General features: G+C 43.5%; 1 protein-coding gene across 3 annotated transcripts in view; it reads left to right on the top strand.

The window, feature by feature from the left end:
• The first annotated feature begins 1744 nt into the window (after positions 1-1744).
• The window catches only part of LOC110535706 (rho-related BTB domain-containing protein 2), a 101119-nt gene continuing 82615 nt past the window's right edge, over positions 1745-20248 (top strand). Inside the window, exons 1-2 of one of the 3 annotated variants that reach the window (XM_021620892.3) lie at positions 1745-2410; positions 3191-3309. The gene's annotated coding sequence lies outside the window, so the exon portion shown is untranslated. Of the gene's footprint in view, positions 2493-3190; positions 3310-20248 lie in introns of all 3 variants that reach the window. The other 2 variants (XM_021620893.3, XM_090190179.1) reach the window with 2 other exon arrangements.

Genomic DNA, 20248 nt, shown 5'->3' with positions numbered 1-20248 from the left:
TGGCAAGATGTGCCAAGCTTGTAGAGACATACCCCAAGAGACTTGCAGCTGTATTGCTGCAAAAGGTGCCTCTACAATTATTATATTAAGTATTGACTTTGGGGGGGTGAATAGTTATGAACATCTTATTTCTTGTTTGTTTCACAAGAAAAAATATGTTTCATCTTCAAAGTGGTAGGCATGTTGTGTAAATCAAATGATACAAACCCCCCCAAAAAAATCAATTTTAAGGTTGTAAGGCAACAAAATAGGAAAAATTCAAAGGGGCGTGAATACTTTCGCAAGCCACTGTATGTGTAACGAAAGCAACATCGGGCTTTGCATTAGTTTGAAATACACATGCTTGCACATAGATTACACAGAGATCAAACACACACACGTGCACAACACACACACACACACACACATGGGCGTCACATGCCCATTGTTTTAGAGGGGGCATTAGTACTTAGTACTTAGAGGGGGCACTAAGTCCTGGTTGGAGAATTTTGCATTTTCCAAACACCTGAAACATATTTTTCCAGCAATCTATAGCCATAATCATTATGCCTAATTCTATGTAAAAAAATATACAGTACCATGCAAAAGTTTGGACACACCTACTCATTCAAGGGTTTTTCTCTACATTGTTGAATAATAGTGAAGACATCAAAACTATGAAATAACACATATGGAATCATGTAGTAACCAAAGAATGTTTAAACAAATCAAAATATATTTTAAATGTAAGATTCATCAAAGTAGCCATCCATTGCCTTGATGACAGCTTTGCACACTCTTGGCATTCTCTCAACCAGCTTCATGTGGTAGTCACCTGGAATGCATTTCAATTAACAGGTGTGCCTTCTTAAAAGTACATTTGTGGAATTTCTTTCCTTAAATTAAGACTATTTCAGTGGGTCACATATACACACTAAGGAAGTGTTTAACGTAACCCTGTTGGTGTTAAAATTCTGATCTCAAATTTGCTGTGTATGCCAACTCTATAAAATTGCTAGGTGGCTAGTGTTACAGAGAAACAACAAAACCTGTAGGTTTATTTATTAATCAAAAAGGAATTAATAGACTACATACTGTAGCTTGATCAACTGAATTTATTAACACAAATCCTGTGAGGACTGCACATCACCGGCATCTAAAATCAAACCAAACGTTGTGCTTCACTATACACTCTTTTTCCTCCTCCACTGACGATACTGCACACACTTGAGTTTCTAACAATCTGCCCAGCATTTCTTTGCTCTGTTCACATTGGAAGGAACCCCTTACTGGGGGTTCCTTCCAATGACACCAATTAGAAATAATCATGATAAAACGTGGGCATGTCTTCACTGCACACACACAAACACAAGCACACACATACACATGGGTTGAGCAAGGAAGAGAGATAAATAATACTCAGGATGCATACTAGGCCAAATATATTTATCCTGAGGTAAAGAATATGACAGAGATGGCGTGAATTTGATTAAGCATAGTCACTATAAAGATGTCATCAAGTCCGGCAATAGACATAGTTGGTAGGCTATAGCTTGAGCATTTAGATCAGGTTTAATTCACCTCTCTCTCCAACAACCAACCACAAATACAACTGTATTACTACCATCCCTAAAAATGGGAGTTGTTGTACCAAAGGAGGGAATGCAGGCGACAAGTTTAGGTCTGCATATTATGCCCATAGAAGCGCATTGGGTTTATTCTGGACAGATTTTGGCTAGAGTGAGCCTGCTCGCTTCGCCTCTTCCTCTCTGCTGAAACTAGCGAGCGAAACAGTGCACCTCTGTCTTACTATATGTAGCCCATCTATGTGATGCTGCCTGGACAGAAATAGTATGGCATGCCAGAGGCTGCTCTTTTTGTCCAGACAGCATCAGATACATAGTCTACATATACCGAGACAGAGAGGCGCTGTTTCGCTCGCTCGGACGCTTTAACTGAGATGTATGCGTCTTTCTGTCCGCGCGCGTCTCGGTCAAATAACTGATAAATATTTAAATATTTAATTTCGACGGGCAACACGGTACGGTAGGGCGAGCCAGACCCATAACTCCGGACCAGACAGCCAGCTGTCGGTTGGAGCACGTCTCTAGAGTCAACGGATGGGCGAGTATTAACCCTGCTGTATAATTCATTGCGGCCAGCAGATTGAACAAACCGCTAAAACGAACGAGTCACTCAGCAAAACGAATCATGACTCTCGAGTCAGTAGAAAGAGTCGTTCAAAAAGAACCAATCGTTCGCGAACTGGCGCCGGGCTGTCGTCACCGTCACGGCTCTCGTTGATAGGCACTGGCGTTTTTGTCGCTGGATGGGCTGGAGCGAAACTGGGTTCATCTACAGCATGTGGCAACAGAGAGCGAGAGACAGGACGGCGAGACCACAGAGACTCCAGGAACTTCGGGCCAATTTGGTGAGGATACACCGCAGTCTTGCAACGCATGCACTATCGCGTTGAATGGGGTGTGATTGGAGGTGAAACAAGGACTTGAGATGTAATTTATTTTTTTGTCTCAAAATTTGCCTACATCATTGACAAATAAATACTGGTATAGCCTTTATTTATGTTGTGGATACCACGTGTGTTTTCGTCATCGGCTTAATTGCAAACACATTTGCGCGTAGGCAGTAGTTCGATTTGGATAGTAGTAATAGACCAGTCACTGGTTAGAATAGATAACAGGCGAATAAGAAATATCCGCAAAATTATATGTGGTCTACAGCGTTGTCTTGGTGGAGGCAAGAGAATGAATTAGACAAGGAAAGTCGGGCGCAAGCTTCTACAAAGCCCATGTTTAGGTTTGAAAGAAACAAAAGGAAAGTGGAAAAACTCGCATCAGCACCAGTGAACACCCAGACAGAGAGGCAGACGAAAGACCGCCAGAGTTGACAGCCCTGATAGCGACTGTTATTGGATGACACTTTCATAATTTTAAGACTATATCCGGAAAATACAAGTTTGTCTGCACTTTTTTTGCAATATGCAATAGGCTCCATGTAATTGGATTCCTTCTGGCGTCTGGAGTGTATCAGAGCGAAGTGGTCTCAGCAAAACCACTCCAAAAGGCATCTAAAGACAGGGGTCAAGTCTCACCAAGAAGGAAAACTTGCCAGTAGAAATGAAGTGTTCACAAATGTCGTATCATACAGGATTGTAGCTTACTGAATAGTTATTGTGTGTTGTGCCTTGCAGCTAAATGGAAAGAGAAATAGACGAGCGCTGTCCAAAATAACTTAAATACAGGGAAAGCGAGGACTGTGAAGTGGACCACGCAGAACAGTAAAGATTCCAGAGGCGAATGACCATTGAAGGTAAGCACCTGGTTGAGTGCCGTAATTACAGAATTTAGCCTAGGTCTTATCACAAGAATAAACAATGCAGCAAAAACGTAACAGAAGTAACCGACCACGCTTGCATTGGATTGCATAACTGTATAAGCATGTTGAATACACCTATGTTTTGCTGTTACTTGCAACCTACCTTAGGCTATTACATGAATAATTAAACGCAACTTTTTTTAAATGTTGTTTTGTGTACCAATTAGCGAGGCCTACTTTATAATTATTCACCACTGTATGACAATATCTATGATATGTGGGTCCTTTAACATCCCCCCCCCCCCCCCCCCAATTGTAAATGATGGTAAAAAAAATAAAAAACTTTCTGTCAAAGAGACAGAAAGTAGGCCTTAATGGTTTAAATTCCCCCAAATATAATTGTAAAATGTGATATTTCAACATATGCATTTGTGTACGTTTTTCGTGTTTTGAACAGATCTGGGGGGCTTGGCAAATCTGGGATGGCTCCATATTTATTTTTTTCAGATGTTTTTTTTTTTGTCAACAACTTGTTGCTTGACATAGTCCTAAAGTTTCAGAAGGATCAAAAAAAGTTTTTTTGAAATTGACATTTTTGACCACTTGGTCAAATATTTAGGAGCGTGTGTGACCAAAATCTCTCTCTCTCTCACCCTCTCTCTCTCTCTCTCTCTCTCTCTCACACCCTGTCTCTCTCTCTCTCACCCTGTCTCTCTCCCTGTCTCTCTCTCCCTGTCTCCCTGTCTGATTTTCCACTTCATGAGATGTGAATGGTGGGATGTTCAGATAGTGTTGACATCAGTTCCTCTGCTCTGTTTTTGTATCAGCTGTGGAATTTGAACCTCTCTTCCTTGGGTGAGGCCTTTCCTGCTCTGTGGAATATGTTAGTCTCCTGAGGGGGCTGGGAGTGTGTATTGATAAACGGGGCTTTCCAGTGGAGTTGATCACCAAACATTCCAGGCTGCTGAATGGAGGGTTAGCGGGCCAGCTCCGTGCAGACGGGAACCATATAAGACGCTGTTTGTCTGTGTGTTGAGCAATAGCATGCACACACACACCCTCCGACCCCAACCCCCCACTCTCTTCAACTCTGCATACCCCAGCCAATGCATGGGGCAGGAGGACGTAGGGAGGGCTGTGTGTGTGTGTGCATTCTACTCTCTATCAAGGGACAGAGAGCTGCCAAAACCAAGGGATGTTTCATAACAGTCTGATTCAGTCTTGGAAAGTTACATGCAAGACAAAGGAAGACACACACAAAGACTGCATAGTGCACACATGTGGACACTCACACATTCATACCCCTTGTCACCTTGGCAATCAAACACTCACAGAGAGACTCACAAAGATACGCCAGATCAAAGTTCTTCTCTCTAAACCACATGATGTTTGTCACTCTGCTGCAGTAATGTTGTCTCAGGGAGAGGGAGAGAATGAGAGAAGGCGGTGGAAGAGAAGCAGGTGATTGTGAGAGAGAAAGGGATGGCAGTCATACAGTTTCTGTTCTATTCTTTCTCTCTTTGTTTGGCTGCCACCCGGTTTTGTTTTTTAAACAGGGTGTCCGTGTGCAAAGAATGTGTGCGCGGCCTGCGTGTGTATGTGTGTATGTGTGTGTGTGTGTGTGTGTGTGTGTGTGTGTGTGTGTGTGTGTTTGTATGGTGGCAGAGAGGAGAGTTGGAGCCGGGATAGTGTTTGCCCAGAGAGGAAAGAAAGAGCACAGATCCTAAGGAAGAGAGAAAGGACATGTTTGGGTTTCTGGGGTAACATGGCCAGGGGAATAACAGAGAACAGAGAGTAACACACAACCGGACACTGAGACAAGAGGGCTAGATATTGGGAAAGCCTTTGTTTTGCCAGTACAATATATTGTGTGAGTTGGGAGTCAGGCACTAGGTCAGTTACAACACCTTATGCAAAAACATAGAGAATCCAATGCCCTGCATAACAGACAGACAGACAGACAGACAGACAGACAGACAGACAGACAGACAGACAGACAGACAGACAGACAGACAGACAGACAGACAGACAGACAGACAGACAGACAGACAGACAGAGACTACTAGAGTAATCTACTTGCCATGTCTCTTACAGTAGTAAGCCTCTAGCTTTCTAGTTCTTTCCAGCGTCCTCTGCTCTTCGGGGTGAATCCTAACTTCACTTAAGTAGAATCTTCACTCAGTCTCCCATTGATATTAATGCATGACTAAGTGAAAATTCGTAGGAAGACTTCAGTGGAAGTTTGGATTAGCCTCCTAAAACGTAGGGCCTCAAAAGAAGAATCAAAAGAAATCAGTCAAGACCTCAGAAAAGTCTAGTTCATCCTTGGGAGCAATTTCCAAAGGTATCACGTTCATCTGTACAAATAATAGAATGCAACTATAAACACCATGCAACCACGCAGCCGTCATACCGCTCAGGAAGGAGACACGTTCTGTCTCCTAAAGATGAACGTACTTTGGTGCGAAAAGTGCAAATCAATCCCAGAACAACAGCAAAGGACCTTGTGACGATGCTGGAGGAAACGGGTACAAAAGTATCTATATCCACCTGGTGCACGTCACTAAATAAATGGCATCATGAAGAAGGAAAATTATGTGGATATATTGAAGCAACATCTCAAGACATCAGTCAGGAAGTTAAAACTTGGTCGCAAATGGGTCTTCCAAATGGACAATGACCCCAAGCATACTTCCAAAGGGGTGGTTTCAAAATCGCCTAAGGACAACAAAGTCAAAGTATTGGAGTGGTCATCACAAAGCCCTGACCTCAATCGCATAGAACATTTGTGGGCAGAACTGAAAAAGTGTGTGCGAGCAAGGAGGCCTACAAACCTAACTCAGTTACACCAGCTCTGTCAGGAGGAATGGGCCAAAATTCACCCAACGTATTGTGGGAAGATTGTGGAAGGCTACGAGAAACATTAGACCCAAGTTAAACCATTTTGAGGCAATGCTACCAAATACTAATTGAGTGTATGTAAACTTCTGACCCACTGGGAATGTGATGAAAGAAATAAAAGCTGAAATAAATCGTTCTCTCTACTATTATTCTGACATTTCACATTCTTAAAATAAAGTGGTGATACTAACTGACCTAAGACAGGGAATTTTTACTAGGATTAAATGTCAGGAATTGTGAAAAACTGAGTTTAAATGTATTTAGCTAAGGTGTATGTAAACTTCCGACTTCAACTGTATGCTCACAAGCACACAGAAACAAATTCAAGCCGTCTGTGTATAGTGCATACACAAAAACTCACGATAGTGGTCAGAATCTCTGACACACACACACACACACACACACACACACACACACACACACACACACACACACACACACACACACACACACACACACACACACACAGGACAAGAGAGGGGCAGCAGTAGAGATAAGCCCAGCTGGTGTTCCCAGAGGGGGGCCTCTCTCTCTCTGACCTCTCCCCCGCTCTGAGAGCCCTAGGTTGGGCTAGGGACAGGGCCTGAGTGGATGTCCAGTCTGGGTCCCAGGTCCAGGGTGACGTAACAGATAAGCCTGCCTGTTGCTCAACTCTCAACTGACACACTATGAGGTAAGAGCTCAGCGCTTCTGGGCCAAAGGTTCAGCACAGCTAAGTGTGTCTTGTTTCTTCTATTGGTATTTTGGCTTCCGACACTGGCTTGTAGCATTGTTACATCAGCCAGACCAGGTAAAGCCATTCCTGATGATACTTACATGCGGCCTAACCTTGCCTTGGACTTGAGTGTCCAAGACAGTGTCCAAGACATATTGAGTGTTCAAGACATTCACCTTCCTCTTTTGGCAATTCAAATGTACACCATATACACTTACACAATTCCTAATGACATTATCCCTCTGCATTTGTAAGGCTCTCACAGTGTGAACACTAAGAAGTGGTGAAAAATATCTGCTTTATGTGTTGGATATTGATGCCTGTAGGTTCTAGTGTGCTAGATATTATTGCAATTGGGCAGTGGTGGGCAGTGTCCTCAAATGCCCTTACTATACATTGAGGGCCATTCACTCTTGTTCCCTTCACACTCTGTCCTACTGTGCTTTCACCTGCCCTCACACTGTTAGGTAACTAGTGATGCTTTTCCACTGCACTGTGCTGGGCCGTGAATATCACAGTTCCTATTTCATTTCCATTTGCCCATGGCCCGCTTGATTCCTGGAACCAAGCAGGATATTCAGCCTTGTTTGATATCTGGTACTGACCTCGAACCAAGTAGGCTGGTGGGTGGGTTTACAAATGGCCGTACTCAATGATTGGTCTTGTGCAATTATATCGCAGTGTCGCTCGCGTATGTTAACACTCATGTACAAGTCACTGGCGGCATTTTTATAAGAGACGGTCAATCTGACCACGAACGGTACAGCCAAAGATAGAACTTGGTACAGCGACACTAGTGAATAACTCTCAAGCCAAAAACAAATAATGGAAGCAGCAAATTGGTCAGTTGGAGAATCCAGTGGTAACTGGATTCTCCCACCAGGAATGAAAAGATCTTCAAAAATATACTGGATACATTAGCCGAGATGGGATTCCATCGGTCAGTAAAACAGTGCAGGGAAAAAATTCAGAAACTCAAACAAGAATATAAAAATATAAAAAGACCACAACAGCAACAGTGGATCAGACAGTGATATTTGAAGCCATGATGACGCCGAGCAGCGATGATCAGCACGACAATACACTGTTTTTTAGCCAAATTACTATCTAGCTAGCTACCAATGTCTTCAGCGTAGCTAGCTGTAGCTTGTGAGAGTGAGCACTGTGCGAGACGTGAACTAGGGATGACAACTTGTCATGTAAATATCCATGGAAGGCCAACGCTGTGGACTTAGTACATGTTTGACGTTAGCCGGAGTATCTGACTTTACATTATACAAACATACATAGAGGACATTCCTGAACCTACCGACTCAGAGGAAGCTGCGTGCTCGAATAGTGAACCCACGACCTCAGAGCTCTGCACCCCCAGACACCCGGCGTCCATCGACACAATCAATGCTCCTGCAACTCCTGATCCCTGCACTCCCAGGCACCAAGGGTCCATTCTTGGTTGGTAAACAGTTCACTGTCAATTGTTTAGCCCTAATCGCACAACTTAGCAGTCTTCAACAGGGGTGGGCAATCTCATCCACAGAGGGCTTTTGTCATGACAGGATTATGATCCTAAACATTATTCAAGGAGTGTGGATCTAGGAATTTATATATAAAACTGTTAACACTGATTCAATGAATCAAATTATGGCCCAATACCTTACCTTTATTTGCATCATTGGTGTATCTGGTTGATCTACTTGGATCCCACAGTGGCCTTTATAGAGAGAATATTTAATACATTTGATGAGACAGTTACGGCTGGAGAACAAAACTGAACTCACACTTGCTGCTTTCAGGTTTGCTTTGGAGTGTGTACTTTATCATTCCTGACCTTTTACATGGCATTACTTCTGCCTAAATATTTTCCCAGGGGAAGAGAATACGCACTGCAAGCAAAACCAGTGAATACCTGCATTTTGTGAGTGAGACTGAGGACTCATACCTGGAGACACATGAGGCAGCAGACAGGACAGCCAGGGCTGCTGAGATGGCCCAGACCGCCTTGTTTAATAACAACTACATAGCTGTATTTGGACTGTTTGTCCAAGCCATAAAAGCTCTACGTGTCACTAGACTAAACTGGCTGAAGTTCTTGTGTAAAATACTTATTTTTTTATTTTCTTAAATTTGCTCTACACCCTAACGCATTGTGAATGTGGCTTTCAATTACTGTTCATTGAATTTAGCCTACGGTTAAACAATTACAATATACATGTTGGAGTAATAAACTTCTTAAACATGCTTGTGTTGATTTTAAATGTCGGAAATAAAGATTAGACATGATTTACACACTTTTGTTAAACAACAAACATTGGTCGAACATAGAAGATACAATTGTGTAGTAGGTTATTCACAGGAAGTAAGAAACAAAACTTATAAGAACATATGTCTAATGGTAAAATGAACACAAGGGAGTATATCAGTACTTTATTAATCAGGGTAAAATCATGTGATAGGGGGTGTAGTAACCAAAAAGGGAGAGACCCACTGAACTAAGTGGCCAGGCTTGGTCGGTCATGCTAATAGTTTGGTTTTGGTCCAGGCGCTTTGTTGTCCAAACGGTGTTGGTGGAGTTGGGTGTCTGAGAAAATCATAAAGAAGGAAAAAAAAGAAAATCTGTCATTAAACATTGTGTTTGTTTGTCAGTGGGACATCAACTCACCATAGCATAGTTGGAGATAATAATAGTTGATTGGGTTGATTACTTATCATCTGATTAGGTCAGGAAGTGTTTCTCATAGGAGTGCTAAATTACTCTTGCAGTATTGAAGGAGGACAGCTAGCTATTACACTTGCAATAAGGTGCAGTCCTGCATTATTACTCTTGCAATATGTAGGCCTAGGTATGTACAATGTATATCTGTCACAAAGACAGATACACATTATGTAGTCAGCTAGATAGATACATTGTGCATACTTCCTAGGGTCCTGTCACACACAGCATACTGCAAGAGTAATACCGTATTGCAGGACTGCATCTTATTGCAAGAAACTGTAATGGCTGGCCTCATTCCAAATAAGTTTTGAGGAATTCACAAAGACAGATACACAACACCTAGCTAAACAGATAAAAGCACACTCTCTACCTCTCACGGAGCATTTGTTTTGTAAGCTGGTCTTTCAACCGGCTGACGCGATTCTCTCCTTGCATGTTAACAACTTACATTGTGTATTTCTCCATCTCTTTTCAGCTGTCTCCTCTCGTTCAGTCTAGATAGCTGCCCATTAATAAAATGTAAAAGGATGACACAAAATAGCCCGGCTAACTCCTCCATACTTAAAAATCGCAGTCACCGAGGACCACAACAATTTCGCTGTTGAATTGCGGTCGGTCATCGGTCGCTGTCTTAAAATTTAGTAAAAATAAACCTAGTCCTGTTTCCAGTTCAACTGCAAATGGAAAACAAACAAGAACCAACAAGGCTAGTTTGTTCTGGTACCGGCACAGCCCACCATGGTTTCGTTCATCCAGTGGAATTGCGCCATAATAGTGTTTGACAATCAGGAGGTTGGCAATTACCACCAATCAGCATTGACAAGACATATAAAAAACGAAACAGGATTTTGAAAGGACACACGTGCACGCATGCATCCACGCATGCACAAACTCAAGCCATCCAAGAAACCAGAAGATTGGCCTTCCTAATCAAGCTTGTGTAAGAGGGCACTTGTTTTAATTGGGAAGACTGATGTAACATCACGGCTATAGTGAATGAGTCAGACACCCAAACCACAGGTTGAGTGGGAGAGTCTCTTCAGTGGGAGAGACTCCCACATTCTCTCTCCGTCAGCCTTTGTGGCCGACTCCCAGCCCGGCTGATACTAGTGGGAGGTCACTGTGGAACAACTATAATCTCTGCATTACCATGGAGGAGAAAAAGTAAAGGGTGCCCCTGGATACAATAAAACAGTGTCCATGGGTTAGGGTATAGCACAGGTGTAGTGACAAAAGTCACACAGCACTATATATAGGTGTGAGTCATTTCCTCTGTGTGAATAAAGATTTTGACTGCTCATAAATCTTCAGAGCTCTGGTAATAGACTCCGTCAGCTCTCTGGTCATTCAGGTCTATGGTGACTCCTACCAGCTTGTGTAACTGTACCTATACAACATCATGCAGATCGTCTTCACCATGACAGAAGGAAGAGATGGGAAGCTTTCGTGGGCAGTAATATTTGCTATGTGTATATAGAGTATATTAAATATACAGTACCAGTCCAGAGTTTTTTTACTATTTATTTCTTTCAATATTTTCTACACTGTAGAATAATATTGAAGACATCAAAAGTATGACATAACACATATATGGAATCATTTAGTAACCAGAAAAAGTGTTCAACAAATCAAAATCTATTTTATATTTGAGATTCTTCAAAGTAGCCACCCTTTGCCTTGATGACAGCTTTGCACATGCAGGAATCCCTACATGGAGGAACGCACGGAATTGTGGGCTGCATCACACACTAGTGAGAAACATGGGGAAATGGGAGCACAGATGTACCTAAGAATTGCAACATCAACCTACCGATGGCTAGCTAGCTACAGGTGTAATTAAAAAACGTACTCCTCTGTAGCACATTAACATCCTCCAACACTTTAAACGCAATGACCGTTTCCTGTTAATACACGCTATTTAACTCAAGCTATTGTTAGCTATCCATGTTATTTGCTGAGTAGCTAGCTAGCTAGCTAGGTTTGCAACAGGAGCCAACAACTCTTCTCCCATTTAATGTTAATCTCACCCTTCTTCCGATTTCAGCGATATGATTCGCTGGCACAAACGCTCTGTAACGTTTCGATGGTTCTCCAAACTGTTTATGAAATTTCAGCTATATGATTCGCTGACACCATTTGCAGATCCGATGTAAAGTTATTGAGAGCTCTTGTTTCAGCTAATCATATTGCTGAAATTGGAAGAAGAAGAGTGGGATTTAGGGCCGTCACCAGAACCAATCAGTTGGACGGGCATTTGATTTCCCTAGGCGAGGGGCCCGTTTTTTTCACAGGACCTTGTGCACACACACACACACAAAAAAGGGTGTTATAGTAAAAACCATAGGCGTGTGAGTTTCAAGTTTGCGGAAGCTTACAATTTATCTGACCATTTCTACCGATCTACCGAAATGACAGGGATTAACGGTGCGTTCTGGTGACATACTGTGTGTACTGAGGAATTGATCTAAGCACATTCACTGTTTCACCTCAGCACCTCAAATGAATAGCACTTTACTTAAGGTGTCTGTACACACTCTATAAGGGCATATGACATGGTTATGGTGCCCATCATTCCATTCAATGTAATAATGTGACACAGGTTGGTAAATGACATAACACCCTGGTATGTGGACTCTTATGTAGCATGTAATAACATATGACGTATGTTGTCATGCAGACTGTACAATAGCAGTTGTTATTAACATGTTGACGTTAGACCATATGACTGGATGACCAGTCATTTTCAACACCCGTTATAAACTGTCTTGTTGCATCTCATGCTTTGACGCATAACTATTTAAAACTACTTATGACAGTTTACGGGCAAATATTATAATGTGTTATATGGCTTTAATAAAGGCTTTACATGAGTACATGCATAAGACACCTACAGTCAATTGTTATCCAAAATGCAAACTGTAAGATACAAATGTGTCATAAATCATAGGGAAATACTATTACTGCAACCATAGCCAAATGGTCTTGCTGTAGGTCTACAATAATCTGGTTCTTTCTGCCCCAGTGCACTCAGTGTCGCGGTCATTGACATGTGGTCACAGTGTGTGGTGACCGTCGGTAGCCAATGATGAGCGCTAGGCGACCGCTTGGTCCAGAAATATCCGGACTCCAGTATAGATTTTTCCATTACTCTTTCTAGAGCGTACCATTCACTCTGACTGTGTAGCCGAGTGCACCAGACTGTCAATGAATGAGATGTAGCTGTGTGTGTTTGTCTAATATGTGTGTGTGTGTGTGTGCCTGTGTGTGTGTGTGTGTGTGTGTGTGTGTGTAGAGGAACACACACTAACAGAGCAACAGAATCAGACAAACAACACTCAAGCTAGTTGGCCTAATCACAACAAAGGCCCTTCCTGTTTGCAGTGGGGGACTGGGGTCTCTCTTCCTGAACTAGACTGTCTGGTGATACAGTATGTTTTCTATTTATGTCTGTCTCTTTCTCTCTCTTCCTTTTCCCATCTCTATCTCTCTCTCTCTCTCTCTCTCTCTCTCTCTCTCTCTCTCTCTCTCTGTTTCCCTCCTCTCTTCCTCTTATCTCTCTCTCTCTCTTTCCCCTGTCTCTTCCTCTCCCCCATCTCTCTCTATTTTTCTCTCTCTTTCCTTCTGTAGACTTTCTCTGAAACATTACAGTGTGTTAAGGCCTGTGTGTGTTAGTGTGAATAAAGAGCTGTACTGTGTGAAGGCCTGTGAGTGTGTACAGCCTGATCAGTGGGACCACCAGGCTGAAGTGCAGAGGTGTTTTAGCCCCACTCTCCAAGGCCTCTATCTATCGCCCACTCTCTAGCACATTTTATTTCTTCAATTAATATCACACTTACTCCCTTTCTTCATCAGTATGTTTCTCTGTCTTTTTCTCTCTCCCTCATTCACCTTCTTTTTCTCTTTCTTTCTTTCCCTCGCCATCTCCCCCCATCTCTCTCTCTTTCTCTCTCTCCTTCTCTCAGATCTTGCTCGGTAGTACTTGTTCAGCCGTTAATCTTCTCACTCACTTTTACAGAGGTAGCGTGCAACTCCCCCTCCTAAACACATCAATAGATCTATCATCATGTCATTACTATGCCATAAGGGACCATTTATCATCAACCGTGTCCCAGTCCAGCAGCATCGTATCATTCTCTTCCTCATCCTGGATGGTCCGGTTGAGGGAAAGCAACATCAGTGCTAGATTCACGATCTCTGCCTCTGTTGTATCATCTAAAGTTCTCAAGCCCAGCCCAAGGTCTACTGTGACACGTCCTCGCCAAAGTGTGATGAGCGGCTTGGATTTGTCCGAAGTTCACACTGGTTAAGAACATTCCAACAATACCACAAGTAGCACAGGCCTGCAAATGCTTAGTAAGTGCATGTTGAGCCAGGCCTGTGGAAAGATTAAAGGCCCAGAAGCAGGGTTGCTTGTGTCAGGATCCTCTCAGTATGCAGATGACACGGCAGCCCATGTCAAGTGGCTCCACGGTGACGGGGCAACTAAAGGATGCACTAAATGAGGTTGATAGGGAACAATTCTAGCAGATTATCTCAATTTCAGGACTGATCACTGGACGCATGGATCGAGTGGTTAGTGTGTGATTTTTATGCAGGCCGATAGAAGTAATATGTTCAATGGATTGTACTTGTTAAACACTCATCTTTGGAAGTAGATGTTTGATCACTAAACCTGAGAGTTGTGGGTGTGTCCCTGGCTGGCTTGTATCATACATTGGGCCTACCTGGGTGAGGTACCCAATGAGCATTTTGTGTGTGTGTGTCCAGTGCAGAAGCAGATTGTGGGGCTCTGCGAGTGTGTGTGTGTGTGTGTGTGTGTGTGTGTGTGTGTGTGTGTGTGTGTGTGTGTGTGTGTGTGTGTGTGTGTGTGTGTGAGTGTGTGTTTTTGGTTTTATTTTCCTTGTGTGGACCAGAAGCCCTTACAAGGATAGTTAAACAAAGAACATTTGAACAAGTGGGGACATTTCACTGGCCCTAACAAGGGAAAAAGGCTATTTTAAACTAGGGGTTAGGTTTATGGTTAGGGTTAAGAGTAAGGGGTAATGTTATGGTTAAGGTTAACGGTTAACGGTTAGGGAAAATAGGATTTTGAATAGGAATAAATTGTTTGGTCCCAACAAGGACAGTAAAACAAAACGTGTGTGTGTTTTCATGTGCGTGCCTGTGTGTGTGTGTGTGTGTGTGTGTGTGTGTGTGTGTGTGTGTGTGTGTGTGTGTGTGTGTTTGGCCGGGACCCAGCCCCATCACGTAATTAAGCCCCTAGAACAGAGGCTGAGTGGATCCTTAATCAGATTAGACCTGCCACTTGACCGGGCCATGCAATAAGGAGCACCTCTGCTGACCTGTGTGTCCCTTTCCCCGCTGAGTGGATGATGTGTGTGTGTGTGTTTGTCCCTATAAGACCTGCCTGACCAACCTCGTTCCCCTCGAGGCAGTAGGTATAGGGTGGGGTATGTGTCTGTGTGTAAGTGAGTTGGGGGTCGATACGGACAAACGGCAGGCCATCCACAGACATCGTTCCGTGCAGTTTGTCTCTATCAAAGCAGCTTTGTGCCTCTCAAGAATTCAGAGCATCCACTTCAAACCCCCTCCGCCTCTACCTCCCCTATCCCATTCCTTGTTATAAACTGTTTTGCGCTCAGGGCCGTGGCATTTCAAAGGCTGAAGCAAAACAGAAACTATTTAGCTAGCAAAGAATGGTTGGAGTCTCTGGCTGAAGTGTTTATACTTGAGCACTGTGAGGAGTTTCACAGTTGAGTTCCTCCCATGTTCCCCCTCTCCTCCTCCTTTTATCTAGAGGTAAAGGATGAGGGTAAGAGAGCAGAGATGCCACATAAATGGGCAGTGCCCCTGGTGTGAAAGGACTGCCTGCTCTGCTCTATGGCATGCCGGGGGGTTGTGCACCCAGCTCTGCTTGGCATGGATGATACCTCTGATAAAACTCACCGCTGGCATCATCATCTGAGGCCTGTTTTAATGCACTGAGACACAAGGTATTTAAACACAACACGACCCCCTCCCTCTAATGTCACTTCACATTCCCTGCATAGCTCCCTATCACAACCTCTTATCACACCTGGACATGTGGATTATAGTCATCTATCAGTGTAACGCAGGGCCGTATCCAAAACTGATCCTAGACCAGAATTCCTACTCTGAGATGCTTTGTGAATATGGGCCAAAATCTTATCCAGAGAGGCCTTTTGTCAGTGCATACCAAAAAGTTACTGAGCAACAGGCGTACATATACTGTCATGACTTCCGCCGAAGTCAGTCCCTCTCCTTCGGGCGGCGTTCGGCGGTCGATGTCACCGGTCTTCTAGCCATCGCCGATCCACTTCTCATTTTCCATTTGTTTTGTCTTTGTTTTCTACACACCTGGTTTCTATTCCCCAATTACATGTTCATTATTTAACCCTCTGTTTCCCACATGTTAATGTGCGTGTTTATTGATTGTTCATGTTGGTACTTGTTGGCTGGTTATGTTTGCCGGGTTATGTATTTACGCCCGTTATTTTCGAGTAACCGGTATTTCTCCGCACCTTGAGTATTGTCTGTATACTGGTGCTGTTGTGGAAGTAAATACCTTGTACACTCATTTCTGCTCTCCTGCGCCTGATTCACTGCACTAGTTACCCACTGCATTACACATACAGTTGATTCGGAAGTTTACATACACATTAGTCAACTACATTTAAACTCAGTTTTTCACAATTCCTGACATTTAATCCTAGTAAAAATTCCCTGTCTTAGGTCAGTTAGGATCACCACTTTATTTTAAGAATGTGAAATGTCAGAATAATAGTAGAGAGAACGATTTATTTCAGCTTTTATTTCTTTCATCACATTCCCAGTGGGTCAGAAGTTTACATACACTCAATTAGTATTTGGCAGCATTGCCTTTAAATTGTTTAACTTGGGTCAAACGTTTTGGGTAGCCTTCCACAAGGTTCCCACAATAAGTTGGGTGAATTTTGGCCCATTCTTCCTGACAGAGCTGGTGTAACTGAGTCAGGTTTGTAGGCCTTCTTGCTCGCACACGCTTTTTCAATTCTGCCCACACATTTTCTATTGGATTGAGGTCAGGGCTTTGTGATGACCACTCCAATACCTTGACTGTGTTGTCCTTAAGCCATTTTGCCACAACTTTGGAAGTATGCGTGGAGTCATTGTCCATTTGGAAGACCCATTTGCGACCAAGCTTTAACTTCCTGACTGATGTCTTGAGATGTTGCTTCAATATATCCACATAATTTTCCTGCCTCATGATGCCATCTATTTTGTGAAGTGCACCAGTCCCTCCTGCTTCCAAGAACCCCCACAACATGATGCTGCCACCCCTGTGCTTCACGGTTGGGATGGTGTTCTTCGGCTTGCAAGCCTCCCCCTTTTTCCTCCAAACGTAACGATAGTCATTATGGCCAAACAGTTCTATTTTTGTTTCATCAGACCAGAGGACATTTCTCCAGACTGTTGTTTCTCCTCCACCAAACTTTACAGTTGGCGCTGTGCATTCGGGCAGGTAGCGTTCTCCTGGCATCTACCAAACCCAGATTCGTCCGTCGGACTGCCAGGTGGTGAAGCGGGATTCATCACTCCAGAGAACGCGTTTCCACTGCTCCAGAGTCCAATTGCGGCATGTTTTACACCACTCTAGCCAGCGCTTGACATTGCGCGTGGTGATCTTAGGCTTGTGTGAGGCTGCTTGGCCATGGAAACCCATTTCATGAAGCTCCCGACGAACAGTTCTTGTACTGACGTTACTTCCAGAGGCATTGTGGAACTCGGTAGTGAGTGTTGCAACCCCTTCGTGCTTCGTGCTTCAGCACTCGACGGTCCCGTTTTGTGAGCTTGTGTGGCATGCTACTTCGCGGCTGAGACGTTGTTGCTCCTAGAGATTTCCACTTCACAATAACAGCACTTACAGTTGTCCGGGAAGCTCTAGCATAGCAGAAATTTGACAAACTGACTTGTTAGAAAGGTGGAATCCTATGATGGTGCCACGTTGAAAGTCACTGACTTCTTCAGTGAGGCCATTCTACTGCCAATGGTTGTCTATGGAGATTGCGTGGCTGTGTGCTCGATTTTATACACCTGTCAGCAATGGGTAAGGCTGAAATTGCCGAATCCACTAATTTTATGGGGTGTCCACATACTTTTGTATATATAGTGTAATCAAAAAGGATATGTGTTGTGTGCAGTGACTGATAAGTCTCCATTAAAACACAGTGAGACACACTGTTTCCTGACAGCTGTCCTACCCACCGGTTGCTAACACACACACACACACACACACACACAGAGAGTTTGACATTGACTGTCGATAATGCAATCTGCATGAGATAAAGCACCAATTAAACAATGTTTCACGTTTTTTATTTAGCTCACTTTCTATCACTCGCTTACTCTTCCTTTCTCTATATCTCTCCACATCTTTCCCCCCACCTCCCTATCCATGTCATCACCATCTCTCTCCATCTTTTTCGCTCTTTCTTTCCTCCCATTTGCCCTCTCTTTCGCCCTCTCTCTGGCCTTATCAAACTCTGTGTTGTTTTCACACGATGCTCACATGTTCTTCACCAATCAGCAAAACACTCAAGTCCCAGCATGTCTGCTCTGCCAACATGTCTCAGACACCCTCTGTGTGTGTATATGGGGCCATAAACAAGCAAGAAACAGCTCACCCAGAGGCAGATTTTCTGCTGGGTGGAGTCTTTAACGCGGGGAGACTTAAAACTGTCCTACTTCACCTACCAACACGTCTCCTGCCCCACTAGGGGTGCTAAAACTCGAGACCACTTGTATTCTACCCACAGAAACGCATACAACCCCCTCCCCCGTCTTTGGCAAATCTGACATGACTCCACTCTCCTGCTTCCTGTTTACAGACAAAAGCTCAAACAGGAAGTACCAGTGATGCGCTCAATACGGAAGTGGTCATATGAAGCAGACGCAAGGCTACAATACTGTTTTGCTAGTACAAACTGAGATATGTTCCAGGATTCATCCGATAGCATTGAGGGGTTTACCACAACAGTCGTGGGCTTCATCAATAAGTGCATAGACAATGTCATCCCCACAGTGACTATAAGAACATGTACAAACCAAAAACCATGGATTACAGGCAATATCCGCACTGGGCTAAAGGCTAGAGTTACCGCTTATAAGGAACTAGACACGGACATCGACAGATACAAAAAAGCCCTCTACGACCTCTGACAAGACATCAAACATACAATAAGACAATATAGGAGGAAGGTGGAATCCAATTGCACTGTCTCCGACACTCGTCGTATGTGGCAGGGCTTGAAGACGATAACGGATTACAAAATTAAACCTAGTCATGAGTTGCCCAGCAATGTGGAACTCCCAAGCGAGCTAAATGCCTTTTATGCTCGCTTAGAGGAATTTAACACTGTGCCTTGCATGAAAGCCCCTGCTTTTCCGGTTGACTGTGATCTCGCTCTCCATGGCCGATGTGAGAAAAACGTTTAAACAGGTTAACAAGCATTCTCAAAGCATTCCCAAACCAGCTGGCAAGTGTCTTCACAGACATGTTCAATCTATACTTGTCCCAGTCTGTAATCCCAACAAGTTTCCAGATGACCACCATTGTCACTGTTCCAAAGAGCTCCAAGGTATCCTGCCTAAATAACTATCACCCTGTAGCACTCACATCTGTAATGGAGTGCTTTGAAAGGCTGGTCATGACAAACATCAACACCTTCATCCCAGACACCGTAGACCCACTCCATGTCGCATACCACCCCAACAGATCCACAGATGACGCAATCTCAATTGCACTTCACACGGCCCTCTCCCACCTGGATAAGAGGGGACATAACTATGTGAGAATGCTGTTCATAACACCATAATCCCCTCCAAGCTCATCACCAAGCTACGGGCCCTGGGACTGAACCCCTCTCTCTGCAACTGGATCCTGGACTTCCTGACGGTCCGACCCCAGTTGGTAAGGGCAGGCAACAACACCTCCGGCACACTGACCCTCAACATGTGGAGGGGCGAGGGGGTAAAAAAAAGACGATGGGTAGTTTATGCGTGCCACAATGTTTGTTTTTTCACGTCAACCAAAGATAAGAAGAGGAGACAAGATGAGTTTGGTCTGTTTGCAGCATGTTGAAGGGGGAGTGCCGTCTACGATCATTCACTTCCTTTCATTCAATTCCAGAAGTTTGCTCGAAAGATGAGTGAACCATTCCTTCACCTCATTTTCTTATAACATCTTTGGTCTGACAGTTTATGTGACACCCTAAATGCAGTGTATAATGTCAACAAACATGGCATCACACATAGCTGGCAAATAGCTTAGCATTATTCAGTATTTTTCGTATTTTTTTGTATACATATTTCAATTTATTTTCAATCTCAATTGATTTTTAATTCAATTATACCTTCCGGTAACCTGCCTCACCCAATGTGATATGGAATCGCTATTATTTGAAATTTTAGCTAATTTGCTACAAGCTATTTAGTCATTGTTAGCCACTGCTAGCAGCTTTTACCTTCTGCACAGATACCAGCCCTGTTTTTTGCCTGGATAATTACTCGCTAGTCTACCAGTATCGGACTGTCTCTCCACAACA

The sequence above is a fragment of the Oncorhynchus mykiss genome, chromosome 11 (genome assembly GCF_057628025.1).
Source record: "Oncorhynchus mykiss isolate SJ-2025 chromosome 11, ASM5762802v1, whole genome shotgun sequence".
Lineage (NCBI taxonomy): Eukaryota > Metazoa > Chordata > Actinopteri > Salmoniformes > Salmonidae > Oncorhynchus > Oncorhynchus mykiss.
Note: the sequence above shows the minus strand (reverse complement) of the source record. Positions and strands in the feature narration are given on the sequence as shown.